Below are 14680 nucleotides of genomic sequence, written 5' to 3'. Positions count from 1 at the left end.
AAGAAATTGAAGGAGGCATTGACAGGTGATAGAAAGGATGGTGTTAGAAACCATGCTCTCCTGGGGGGCCTGCTAACCTCAGTTAACAGAGGTGTGCTGATGAGCAGCTCTAATTTATTCTCAGGAGAGACAGGTGGGGTGAAGTGCAGTTGCAGTGGAAAGGAGCCCTTTTATCAGAGCACAGGGAGAGCCCTGTTATCATCCTGGCCATCACTAGGTTGCAACAAGCCACTTAACTTCTGGGAACCTTAGTGTCTGCTCCTTGAAAAGAAAAGGACTGTGTTGGATGATGCCTGACTTCCTTGCAGATCAAAGTATTCTCTAGGGCTGGAAGAGACGAGAAAAAGCGCCCCCACCCAAACTTGCAAATCATCCTGAAATATCAGATGAGCTAACACAGCACAACATTTTATATTCAGGTTTTCTTTTTCTTGTCTGACATACTGTTTAGACCTATTACAGCAAGAACTAGAAAGTAAATGAATGAATTTCTGCTTTATTGTTGGCTAAATAAAATTTTATATTTTTACTTTTTAAAAACTTGTAAGTAAAGTTTTCACATAGATCTAGAAATCTGTGCTCTGCACAAAAAGCCTCTGTACACAGTAGAGAGACAGGGAGGAAGAAATGAAAGGAGAAAGAAACATTGCTGGAGCATATTCGGTGCCCAGCATTATGTTGGACTTTTTATATATGATAGTAATAATAACAACCTCTGAAACAATATTTCAGAGAACTTACTATGTGCCAGGCTGTGTTTACTTTTTCCTTCCTTCCTTCCTTCCTTCCTTCCTTCCTTCCTTCCTTCCTTCCTTCCTTCCTTCCTTCCTTCCTTCCTTCCTTCCTTCCACTCATCCATCCTATGAAGTTAGTACCTAAATCACTCTTATTGTTTAGAGAAAAGTGAACATTAGAAAGTTAAATAACTTGTGTGAAGTCCCTAGCTCAGTAGATGCGGAACTAGTACTATATGGTGAGAGAGAGAGAGAAAGAAAGAAAGAGAGAGAGAGAGAGAGAGAATGTGATTTAACTTAAAATGACTTATTTGGAAATTTTAATTCCTTAAGGATGACAAGAACAATACAGAATCCTTTATAAATAAGACATGTACTTGTCATTAACAAAACTCAAACTCTCTTAACTGTTAGTCGTTGTAGCAGAGGATAATGAACATCATGAAACCATGACGACATTTATGCTTCCATTGTAAAGAAACATTATGTAAGTGAAGTGCCATGTGACAATTTTAGACTAAAAATGATAAGAAGAATTAGCTACACTGCATCATTTTTGGTAATGCAAATGTGTTGAATTTACACATGCCTGCTTGCAAAAATTCAAACACATTTTAATTTACTGATGATCACCTATGGCTATAGTTAGCAAAATAAAAAAGTCAAGCCACCTTATGTTAAAGCAAATAATTATCCTTGTGAAGACACAGAAGAGGAGCCTAACGCAAGCATTTGCTAATTGCCTTTTCTCTCTGAGACAAGAGCTGCTGTTCAGCAAATTCTGTGTTCCCATTTTAGCTTGCCAGACATGCCCTTTGTGCATCTCAAATGGAAAGTCTAAGGTGCTTCCCACACAAGTGTCATTCTGGTGTTAGTGGTCCTAACATTAGTGAGGCTGAAATAGAGACTTCGTCTTATGTACTTTTTTGACATTGATATATGTTTTCTATGTGACTAGAAAAAAAAATCCACTCATTAAGGGGCATAGCCATTGTTTTGTATCTCAGAGAGGTGTCGTTTTAGCAACAAGATGCAGAGCTTTGAAAAAGCTTCTGTTAATCCCAATGACCTTTTAGATCACTGTAAGCAAAGCTACCAATTGCCCTGATAGTCAGTAAAATAATGTAAAATGACGTGTTGAATAACAGTTAATTAAGTAATAATTTATTTAAGGATTAAGGATTTCCTCGATGGATTAAAAGCTCTAAGCCTAAGAAACTGGAAATGTTTCTGTGGCATTTGTCGATCTCTGTTGGAGATATTTTCTCCAGTTTGCCTGAGTTTAGGGAGTTGGTGTGATTACATGGTGCCATAGTTGTCATTTTAAAGAATTTTAAATGTAGAGCATAGAAAGCAATATATTCTTATTAAATGTTGCCTATTTACTAATGAGTGTTACTATAATTTGATGCTTGGGCGGTTAAAAATACTTGAGAGTCTTACCTGGAAAAAAAACAAAAAACGAAAAACTAAGTCAGTGCAAAAGTAATTGCAATTTTTGTCATGACTTTTAATTAAAGCTGCAATTATATTTGTACCAACCGAATACATTAGCTATTTGGCATTTCTGGACTTTTCCAAGTGAGGAAAAGTCATTTTGTTTGTGTGTGTACGTGTTTAAAAGTCTCTGTGCACTGTCAGAATTTGAGGCAGACGCTGTAGGGGTCTGTCGGACCACGGAACCTGTATTTTCAGAATCCACAAGTCAGAGAATCTTTCAGTTTTTTACCCCTACCTGCAGCCAAGTCTTTGGATTATTCTGACGAGTATATATGCAAGAACAATCTTGCAAGAGCCATGATGTTCTTTTCTGTCTCATGCAGGCATCTCACAAAATCCTTCTGAATCCAACTACCTTGAAAAGCTGTGCAAAATTTATTTTCACTCTCAGAATTTAATTGATTCTCTGTTACTTGGAGTGGATATTTTCACACATGGAATGAAATGGTACCTGTTTTTGTACTCAAAGGATCTTCTTGCTTTTTGTTATTGTGGTTATTGTTCTGAGTTTAATATCCTATTTTGATTTTAATAGGCTTTTCCTCTTGCTGAGAAGCCTTTGCCTAAAACATTAAATAGGTGAGATGCAATGACTTTCCATCACAAGAGTGGCAAAGACATTGACCCCGGGTAGCTTGTTTCAGCTGCACTTCCCTGGAGCTGTTTCCTGCTGAATTTATTAGTATCTGCTGCCGCTGACTGCATCTCATGGTCAATAAACCATGGCTCATGTGGAGTCTGGGTTGCTTCCCCTGCCTTCAGCCTCCTGGTAACCTGAGCGCCTCATTACATGGAATTGTGTGGTGCCTGTCTCCCAGGTATGGTTATGCTTCCTCAGCGGTCTGCACGCCAAGTGCATTGGTTCTCAGATGATGTATCCTCATGAACTATCAGGGCTCTGACCACTATTTCCAAATAATGACTCTGACTCCAAGGTTTGTAGCTGAAAGAGGAGTTACCATCTTGCTATTTCTGGGCATTTTGATATAAAAAATGCAACTGGGGCACAGATTGCATAGAAAATGAACACAATGTCACAGTTTCTCTCTTACGGAATATGATAGTATGAATCTCACAGAATCAATCATTGTGCAAGGGGCCTCTTTCATCATTAATAGGGTAGCCCAACTGAGCCTAGCATTCAAGATTTTAGAAAAGGCTAGAGTTGGTTGGGCACGGTGGCTCACACCTGTAATCCTAGCACTTTCGGAGGCCGAGGTGAGTGGATCATCTGAGGTCAGGAGTTCAAGACCAGCCTTGCCAACATGATGAAACCCCATCTCTACTAAAAATACAAAAATTAGCTGGGTGTGTTGGCACATGCGTGTAATCCCAGCTACTTGGGAGGCTGAGGCAGGAGAATTGATTGAACCTCGGAGATAGTGGTTGCAGTGAGCCCAGATTGCACCATTGCACTCCAGCCTGGGCAACAAGAATGAAACTCTATCTAAAAAAAAAAAAAAGGTGGCTAGAGTTGGGGGAGGGAAATTATAGGGGACGGCCATTTCAAAATTTGCACAGCTCTGTTTCTCTAAGCTGGGCTCCCAAATAGGGCATTCACTAGACACATGTAGTGGTATTCAAATTCATTAAAATTGAATAAAATTCACAAAGCAGTTCCTCAATCAGAGTAACCACGTTTTAAGTGCTCCACCACCACACATAGCTAGAGGCTACTGCATTGGTCGACACAGATGACAGAACATTTCTGTTCCAGTTGAAAGTTATACGGGACAGCACCGCTCAAGGTAGACTTGAAAATCACAACCATGGGACTAACATGTATGCAAAAGTCAATCCATTTCTGGAACAGAGAGGTTAAAATGATGCTGCTACACTGATCTCCACCATAACGAGTGTCTGGCTCAGTGTACTGTAGTCCTATTAGAGAAATGGCAGTTGTGGGAAACCTGCAGTGCTGGGATAGGGGACGAGCTCCAGGGCACACATGGACAGTGGGAGTCCTGAGAGCAGTGAGACAGAACTACAGAGGCAGACGTGGCCCTTGGAGGAGTCCTGAGCCTTCAGTGGATCTCGGTTCTACCTGAGCAGAAGTGGGGTGGGGTGGGGATTGTGAAGAGGGCTTGAGAAAAGTATCAAAGGAAAGCAGAAGAGCAGGCAGAGCAGGTGGCTGGTGGAGACCAGAGCTAACCTTGATGGAGTACCTGCTCTAAGCAGGTGGTGACCTAACTTCCCACATTGGATGATGTCTTTTAAGCCCAAATGCGATTATGTCCTTTATGAGATGACAGGCAAGGGCCAGAATGGAGTTGAAGAGTTCATCATTCCATCGGAGGATGGAATGATTCCCAGAGACTCTAGGAGGATCACCCGGTTGGTAACAGACTGCCTTCAATCAAGCCAGGCTTGGGCCTGGGAATAGCGAGAGGGGATCAAAGGAAAGCATGGCCTTGCTGGGGTCCTGGGGTTATATTCAATCAGAAAGCAGAGTCTAGAGAGATGAAAAGATGCCCTGTATCTTCCATAGACAGAACACGAGGGAGCCAGAACCGGAATCCCTGGCTCAGGACTCCTACAAGAGTACTGTCCTTTCAGACATTATTAACGGGATGGCGTGCCCCATTGACTTGTCTAACTTTACACAAGTCTGGGGCAAAAGTATGAAATCTGGAACCTTTTTCTAAGCTATTTCCAGCTTTTCCTTCATCAGCTACTAGACTCCCAAAGTTTGGCTGGCTTTCTAGTTATAAAGGTCAATGCATGTCAGTGACTGGGGAGTAATAAAGCATTGGAAGGCAGGGGACACGTGGATGAGGCAGTGATGCCCACCATGTCCCAGGTACCCTGCCCTGCCATGAGTTCACAGGAGGGGTCCAGGTAAGCAGTTAGAAAGGGTGGTTTCATGGTGGATATTACAATACGAATTTACATTATGCAGCAGCACTCAGGGAGTTGACTGTACTTGTAATACTTTAAGTTTATGGAAACATTTGTCAAAATTAGGGGAAAAATATCTGGTGGTTATCTGCCCAAATTTTCATCTATGAGACATGAGGGCAATCCTGAAAAACCTTTGGTGCAAAATTTTCATGCTATCATCAAGATGCCAAGAAGATATAGCCTTCGTTTGTTCCCTGTACACTGTGGTATACGCATGTGATGCAGGAATTACTGCAGCCATCTTGTCACCATGAGGAGTTACAGCCAGAGGATGGCATCCATTAGCCATGGTATACAGCTGATGAATGAACCAGCCCTGGAGCTGCCCTACCATTGGACTTTATTATGTGAGTTTCATTCTTTCACGCAATAAATATGAAATGAGCACCAACAAACTCTAAGATTGTTGAAGGCATTTGGAATACCTCAGAGGACAAACATACAAAAATTATTAGCCTGTGGACTTTCTGAATTTGCTTATTGTTTTAGTCTCTTTAACCTTTTTATTACCTGCATCCAGAGCATCTTAACTTACACCCTGCTGACTGCATATTGGCTTCACAGGTAACTGAAGAATCTACATAATAGCATAAACGTAATCAAAAGGGCACTTCTTATTCCTGATCGTTTTCTCATTCCTTGTCTTATTTGATGTGTCTGCATTTGGTCATGCGAGCAATTTTGCCTCCAGCTGAGCAACAGTCTCTTGCCTTGGCTTCCATAATGCTACACATTTCTGGTTGACCTCTTATTTTTTGAACACTTCTTAGTTTTTGAGGGTCCTTCTTACTCCTAGATCATTTTTTTACTCCCCAAACATTAAATGTTGGGGTTCCATGGAGTTTTCTATCAGGGCCACCTTATTTTCCTACTCTACATTCTCTCTGAGAAATACCATCAATTTACATGACTTTACAGGATGTATACACTGACCAGTCCAAACCATTTCCAGCCCAGCCCAGCCCAGATCTCCCTTGAGTTTCATGTCTGTATATTTAATGGTCTACTTAGCTATTTGGATATCTGAGACTCAATGGAGACAAATCATCACAATGTTTTGTGTCCTAAACTCACTTCTCTTGGGATCCCAGCTCAGGGAATGGTCTACCCAGTCGTCCAAGGCCAAATCCTAAGTCGCAGCCCTGCCTACTCCCTTTCCTCACTTCCCCAAATCTAAGAGGTCACAGGGCCCTTTTGACCTCACCTCCTAGAACTCTCCAGTCTGTCCTCTCTTTTTCCCCATGCTTACTACTCTTTTCCCACTACCCACCATCACATCATCTGAATCCCAGCAACAGTCAGCTAGCTGGTATCCCTGATTCATCTCTTGCTCTCCTTGCAAGTCAGTCTCCCTGCAGGCAGTGTGATGAGGCTGCAAATCTGATTATGTGGAAAACCCTCCCAAAGCACCTCACCATTCTCAAGATGAAGAATAAACAATGAACATAACTTTCCAGCCTGCATGATCTGTCCTGACTCTCCCTTTCCTTACAGACATGCTGGGCACTCTTACCCCTTCCCTTCATTTATTCCTGACTCTGTGTCTCCAACTGTACTGGTCCTTCGGCTTGTAACATTCCCTTACCCCTCCGATCTTCTCCAGCATAATTCTTACTCACCCCGCAGGGTTCCTCTAAGATACTGCTCCTTCCAAGATGCCTTCCGTAAGTCCCCAGACCTGGGTGGGTGATGCTTCCACGTGCACCTGAAAATCCTATCCTTTCTCCATTGTAACTGCCAAGCAGCCTAAAACCATCACCAGCACTGTAAGTTCTATTAGCCAGAGATGCCTGGCTTGGCCTTCCTAGTATTCCTGGTGCCCAGAATGGTGCCTGAAACACAACAGGTATTCACAAATATATAATGAATGAGTACATTTAAGGGGAATGCTTACTCATTACAATAATAATGATTATTACTTCATTCATTCTTTAGGCTTGGGATAGTGGTTTTCTGAGAGAACAGTGTTGCTTAAGAGAATTTTTTTTATCACAATTGCTCTTTATTCTTATTGTTTAAACCACTTTCCATCTGTCTTAATGTAACACCTTTACATTTTTAAAGGTGGATTTTGTTTAAAAAGCAAGTCCAAGTAAACCTATTGTATTAAGTGCTTAGGTGCTACACAAATGATTATAGGTTGTTGATGCTGAAAGTAAACACTCTTTTCATTTTCACATGGTTACTCCAAATCACAGCTTTCAGAAAATGCCATTTCTAGGTGAGACATCAGAAACAGCTAAAAATGTGACAAACAACAGTGCCTGGTAAAGGTTGTGAAAAGCATTTCCTATAAACGTCAAGATTTAAGTCTATGCACCTGGAATACCAGATAAACTATGGGATTTAAGAAGGCTCGAGTCTACATCTGTCTCCTCTAATACAGAGGAGAAGTTTTATTTTTATTTTTAAAATATGATGACCTTTTAATTTAAATATCGGGCTTTTTCATCTTGAATGTCAGAAGAGGAAAAATGCGATCCCCTGTGTAAAAGAGCTGTCCATCTCAGGAAGCTTCTGTTTGTGTTTATAATTAAAAATAACACCTTCCAAAATGTTGCTCCAACCTGATTAGGGAAAACAACATACCTCAATGCACTTTATTACTTGCTGTGGCATGTTATCTCTAATTCCCAGCACACAGTGGAAAGCAAAGTTGCTCGCTGGCATGCTGTCAGTTTTATTCTTTCCTTGCAGGATACATGCCCTCCTGATCTCTTTTCCCCTCCCTGTGGGATTACCTCTTCCCCCAGGTCTAGGTAGGACTGCAGTGGAAACTACTAGGTGAGCTGTGGCAGCCTCAATGATCTCACTGCAGGCTGCCACATTTAGGGTGTGGAATTGTCTAACATGCAGGGACAATGCCATTTCATCGGATGGTAGAGAAGTGGTCTTCTTTTCTCTCCCCATCCTCCCAACAAAAGATACATCCATGTGAATTAAACATACCCATACTACACAAAGCGAGTGACATTGTGATAGAATTGAGGCTTCATAGAGAAATTCAGTGATGGAAATAGCACAACTACCAACATTTTACAAATACAGCATCATGTTTATTTGTAGAGATTACTTGCAACAGCCACTAATAGCAATATTTATTACGATTCTCTGACAACCAATGGGCATAGCTTTCGTGTGTCCCTATAAATCCCAAATGAAGAACATATGATCTCAGCAGGGGTTTTAAGAGTTCACACGCACTGGCTGTGACTTAGGTTGCATCAGTAACCTTTCTTGGCTTCAGCTGCTTCCCGTCTACATTGGAATAATCAGTAGCTAGCCAGGTGACTTCTTGAGATTCTTGTTAAGTCTGAGAAATATTATCACTATCTTACTAATAGCCAAACAATATACAGTTGGTCCTTGAATGACACGGGTTTGAGCTGCATAGGTCCATTCGTATGTGAATTTTTTTCAACCACAGATTGAAAGACCTGTGTTTGGGGGGCTGATGTTCTGCATACATGGGTTTCACAGGGCTGACTATGGGCCTGGAGTATGTGCAAAATTTGGTATGGGAGGTGGTTCTGGAACCACTCCCTTGCGTACACCTTGGGATGACTATACTATTGACTGACATTGCTATATTTTTCCCATAACACTTAAAGACACTATCTGAAAGTAGGGCATTTGGCATCCATGTATACAAATATATGCATAATATAATATCACCTATTTAAATAACTGGTAGTAAAGTTTTATGGACCATAAAACTGAATAAACAAGGGGGATTGGTGGTGTTAGTATTCTGGATTTCACCAGTGCAGTGAATAAACCAAGTCATGTGAACATGCAGAAATTACCTCATGCCTGCATTCACTGCTTTCTATTAGCATTTGCTGAACATCAATTTTGTCCCAGGCACTGCTATAGACACTTGGGCTATAACAGGGAACAAATTAGATGAAGACCCCTGCCCTGCTTGGTGGAGCTTATGAAGTGAGGAGAGATAGACAAGAAAAAATTAACATAATAAATAGATAATTTAGAGGCATTTGAAGGTGGAAGGCGATAAGAGATAGAAGAAAAAAAGGAAGAAGGAGGGTAAGGGGTCTAAGAACTTAGAGTAGGTGGCAGCAATTTTAAACTTGGTGGTCGCAGAGTAAGCTTCACTGAGAAGGTGACACTGAGAAGGTGACACCTCCGCCTGGAAAGAGGAGCAGCCATCTGGATATGGGGGAAGAGGCTTCTGGAAGACGGTGCAGCCAACACAAACCTCAAGGGCTAGGAAGCAGGGCTGAAGTGGCACTAGGGAAAGGGAATTTGTAGAGGGATGAAGAGAGTGAAAATAAAAGTTAGGCGTTGCGGGGCAGATCATGCAGGGCTTTAGGCTGTTGTAGAGACCTGGAATTTCTGCGTGAAATGTGGAGCCACTGCAGGCTTTGAGCAGGCAGTGACATGCTCTGATTTACCTGGTAATGAGAGAGAAGCAAATGCCACAGAGAGGCCTTCATTGAAAAGAAACATCCCGGGGCAATCTGAAGAACTTAAGGGCTCATGAATGAAGTTACAAGTTGCCTTAAAGTCGTAGTAGGACCAGGTTTCAGAATCTGGGTGCCCATGCCCCTGTTTGAGTCACTCGGTCACTTCATTTAGATCTCTGTGAAAATATCACCTCCTGCAAGAGGTCCTCCATGATTGCATTGACCTAAAATCACAACCCCCTTCTCTTGACTGTATTTCCTTACCCTGCTGTTTCGTTCTTCTTCAGAGTGCTCATCACTCCTTGGCAATAAATACTATATGTATTATTTCCTATTTCTGAGTAGAAGGTAAACTCTGAAGTGGTAAGATTTTGCAATTTTGGTTATCACTGTAGCTCCATACTGAGACAATTCCTTGGCATGGAGGGAGCATCTAGTGCCAATTTGTTGAATGAATAAATACATGCAGTAGTCCAGGAGCCAAGGACAACTTTGTTTAATTAAACTTTCTGTAGTTTGTTTAAATTAAGTTCAAATTTAAGCAAATAGGTCATAAGATTGAGGAATAAATAAAAATAAACTGTCAAACTACAGATTATTTTACATCATTAATTGGTTTAACATTTTTACTATTTAGAGTGTTGGGGTTCATCTTAATGTTTAAGTTGTGTTCTTTATAAGACAATCATATTGTAGAAAATCGGGAAAATGGGAAAAAAAGAACCTATAATTTTACGTCTGTGTTACCATCACAACTAACATAATTTAAAATTTCCTTTTATGTGGTTTTCAAAGTGTGTTGCATTCCTACCTGGCCTAATATGTCTAGAGATCAAACTATTTCCTCTGATTTTAAAACTTTTGTCTAAATCTCTGGACTGTAAAATTATGTGATTCAATATGGAAGCCAGTAATAATAATAATAAAAAAAAACTGTCGAATAACTACGCTCTGCTTGTCTAACACACTCTGTTAAATGAGGAATCTCTGCGCTAGTTCAGTCGACATTTGAGATTATTTTTCTTAGACCCAAGCTCTCATTTTGCCTGAATTAAATTCATTGACCAGTTTGGGATTTTAACCCACCAAGAAAAATGGAAAGAATTTTGAGAACTGTCAGAGTAATAAAACCTCGTTAATTCTGTGTGTGCTCCGTCCAAATAATTATGATTCTCAAATCACTACAGTTTATTTTCATGGTTTCTATGAACAAGTGGGGCATTATCAAGCAAAATCAATAATGTAAAAAGCACTGGAAGGGAAAATCCTACCCACTAAAGCCAAATTATTTTCCACCACGTTAGCAGTATCGTGCACACAAACAGGATAACTGCAGCACAAACAGAGGCGGGGCCTGGAAGCTGCATGCAGGTGGATGGGCTGACATAGTCATTACAAATCAATGCGGCAGCAGTCAGGGTCCATGCATCTCTGGTGGAAACGGTTTTGCTGCTGGTAACTAGTTAGAGTCGTGTGTGCTAACACAAGGAGGTGGTGCAAAATGAGGAATTACCAGCCAGGCAACATGGAACGGTTGTTTCAAAGCTATGAGATTTATCCTTGAAATGAACAACTTAAGAAAACAATTACAGTCTCTTTGCCATTTGCTGTTCATCATGCTGTGGCAATAAAATGTTATTTGCTTTACCCCACAGAATCTCAGATACAGGAGAAAGAATGACATTATAGAAAGGGAAGAACAAATGACAGGAAAATGACTTGCTTAGAGGCTAAGAGGAAAGCCAGGTGGAACCGAATTCAGCTACAGAAGACTGGGTTCTCGGTGGACACTGACACGAAGGCCATTCTGAGGAGGTCATAGATCTTTGTCCTTTTTTAATCCTCAGACAAAAGGGGACAGTGATGTCTACCCTTCTGACTTCTTGGACCTGTTGACAGGGTCACCTAGGATGAGGCACATAAAGGGTTTGAAGGAAATATAAAGGACGATGATGACGATGATGAGACTAATAATCACAGCATGTTAACCCTTATTGAGAATTTATAGATTGCTATAAAGTCACTGTTATAAAAAAAAGTCACTGTTCTATTTCATATGCGCGATCTCCTGTAGTCCTCATCACACCATCAGCCATACTTTCAGATAAAGAAAGAGAAGCACAGAGAAGTTAAGCAACTTGACTGAAGTCGCACAGCTAGTCAACAGTAGAACTAGAATTGAATCTGATTCTAGGGCTCATGCTCCTAACTATCGATGTACTATAATATAAGGCAATGAGATTAATATCCATGGTGATACAAAATGAATGCTTTTATCAGAAAATCCCATAGAAAACACAAAACTATACACTACTATGTGCAATGAAGTTTTCCTTTTAGCCCGTCTCTTCTTCTCCTCTTGCAATCATCCAAACGGTAAACATTTTTGAGCATCTAAACTACATCAGACATGATTCGGGGCTTGGGGAATCGCAGCCTCTGAGGCCCCTGCTCTCCTACAGTTTATGTGCTAGTGAGGAAAGTCAGTCAACAAACAACAGAAAGAACAAACAGTGATAAGTGCAAGGATCAAAGTAAAACAGGAAGTTGTGTTGGCAAGTGACAGGTGGGGACTAGACTGGTCTTTCCCTCTGCAATCACTTATTTATTTATTTATTTATTTATTTATTTATTTATTTCCTTTTCTGAGACAGAGTCTTGCTCTGTTGCCCAGGTCAGAGTACAGTGCACAATCTTGACTCACTGCAACCTCCACCTTCTGGGTTCAAGTGATTCTCCTGCCTCAGCCTCCCAAGTATCCGGGGCTACAGGTGCATGCCACCACACCCGAGAAATTTTTATATTTTTAGTAGAGACGAGATTTCACCATGTTGGCCAGGCTGGTCTCAAACTCCTGACCTCATGTGATCCACCACCTTGGTCTCCCAAAGTGCTGGGATTATAGGCATGACTCACCGCGCCTGGCCTGCAGCCACTGACTGAGTGCAGGTCCTGTGTCAGCTCCATGTGTGCTGATGGAGAAAGAAGCAAGTGTGACAGAGGCACATTGCCTGCTCTTGGGGAACTGTTGGTGAGGTCTTGGGGCACCAACAGTCAGGAGTTCCTTAAGAGCAGCCTCAGGGACCCTCCAGTCTCAGGGACCTTCTCTTCCTTTCCCTATCAAATGAGGCTTTTGCTCCAACAGTTTGTGACTTCTTTTTATAAGTCAGGAAGCCACTTAGGCAATTCTTACCTTATCTCAGTTACTAGATGTAATGGAAATAATAAATGCTACAGTAGATGTATTCTCTACTTCAGAATATTCCTGAGGGAGAAGAGGAATTGTTTAACTGGATCTGAACAAGTTTTGGCTGTAACAATAATATTTATTTAAGCACTTGGGTGCTTATTATATAATATTATACCTTTAGTTAAGTTTATTTTCCATCTCTCCTGGGGGGTGAATATGGGGAAAGGAGCTTATGATGAAGCATGGAGATTTAAAGTCAGAACAAGGGAAGGGCTGGGTACGGTGGCTCATGCCTGTAATCCCAGCACTTTGGGAGGCCAAGGTGGGTGGATCACCTGAGGTCAAGAGTTTGAGACCAGCCTGGCCAACATGGTGAAACCCCATGTCTACAAAAAAAAAAAAAAAAAAAAGAAAGTAGCCAGGCATGATGGTGTACACCTGTGGTCCCAGCTACTCAGGAGACTGACGCAGGAGAATCACTGGAACCCAAGAGGTGGAGGTTGCAGTGAGCTGAGATCGCGCCATTGCACTCCAGCCTGGGAGATAGAGGGAGGCTCTGTCTCAAAACAACAACAACAACAACAAACACAAGGGAGGTTTGGGGGATCATACACACAGCAAGACATTGAAGAAATGCAACAAAAGTATGGATTCTTTTCCCCTGGAGAGCTTAATCCATCAAAAAAGTGGTATTCTGGTATGGTCATACACAGAAGTTGATGGATAAAGCTGGCTTACCATAGGGCTTGCTTGACCCCGGGAGGCTCTGATAATGACAGAACGTAGTTTGGAATCGTGCAACTTCACATCCTGCCTCCACTATGCCTTGCCACCAGGGCAGGGCAAGAGCTAGGCCACTTTTCGCTTGCATTCCAGGCTAGTAATTTGTGCTAAGAGAAAATACTTCAAAAGTACCACGGGGAAGGCCCATGACAGGAATGATGGAGGTCAGATGCACCAGAGGAATAAGAACCAACCCACAAAACAGTAGAGTCTGAAACATGTGCCAGAACCCAGAAATACAACCTGCCTTGCTGTAGTAGAACACACGAGGCATGTAGAAGACCTACAAAAACACAGTAAATGGACCGCGTCGGCAGATTCCAGGAGCACTTTGACTATCAGGATGGATCATTAAAGTAGAATATTATGTGATTTAATAATCTGGCCCACAAGATAACACCTGCCTGAAACAATCAGAAGACCTGACATAGACACTGTTGATGATTGTAACAAGATTGGAAGTGACAGTCTGTTATTTCACTTAAAGTGCTAACAGAGGGAGTACGGGCCTCAGAATGAGAGAGAGAGAGAAGAGGGAGACAAGGGAGGAGGAAGAAGAGGAGGGAGGAGGACGAAGAGAAGGTGCACTCATGCAAATTCAATTGAAAATTGCAAAGGCCGGGCGCGGTGGCTCATGCCTGTAATCCCAGCACTTTGGGAGGCTGAGGTGGGAAGACTGCTTGAGCCCAGGAGTTTGAGATCAGCCTGGGCAACATAGTGGGATCCTGTCTGCACAAAAATACAAAAATTGACCAGGTGAGGTGATGCACACCTGTGGTCTCAGCTACTCAGGAGGCTGAGGTGAGAGGATCCCTTGAACCTGGGAGGTCAAGGCTGCAGTGAGCGTGATCGCACCACTGCACTCCAGCCTGGGCAATAGAGCAAGACCCTGTCTCAAAAAAAAAAAAATATATATATATATATATATATATGTAAAATAAAATATCACAAAGCTCTTAGAAAAGAGGAGTGAAGGATACCTGATATGCCATATAGATTACTGCATACATTCATATTTAAAGGCAATAATTCGATAAGCAAAGGACACGTGGTATTCACAAACAAATATCTGTGGACATATTCACAGAGCATTTGAAGCCTGTAATATTATCATTTACAATATCTTAAATGCATAGTTACACATC

The 14680-nt window shown here is 41.6% G+C and overlaps 1 protein-coding gene across 10 annotated transcripts in view; it reads right to left on the bottom strand.

Annotated features, from left to right (window-relative positions):
• Nucleotides 1-14680, bottom strand: part of PHACTR1 (phosphatase and actin regulator 1) — a 575876-nt gene that overhangs the window by 114272 nt on the left and 446924 nt on the right. The gene's annotated exons all lie outside the window — the stretch shown is intronic.

This window comes from Theropithecus gelada, chromosome 4 (assembly GCF_003255815.1).
Source record: "Theropithecus gelada isolate Dixy chromosome 4, Tgel_1.0, whole genome shotgun sequence".
NCBI lineage: Eukaryota > Metazoa > Chordata > Mammalia > Primates > Cercopithecidae > Theropithecus > Theropithecus gelada.
The sequence above is the reverse complement of the archived record's forward strand: the minus strand, read 5'-3'. Positions and strand labels throughout refer to the sequence as shown.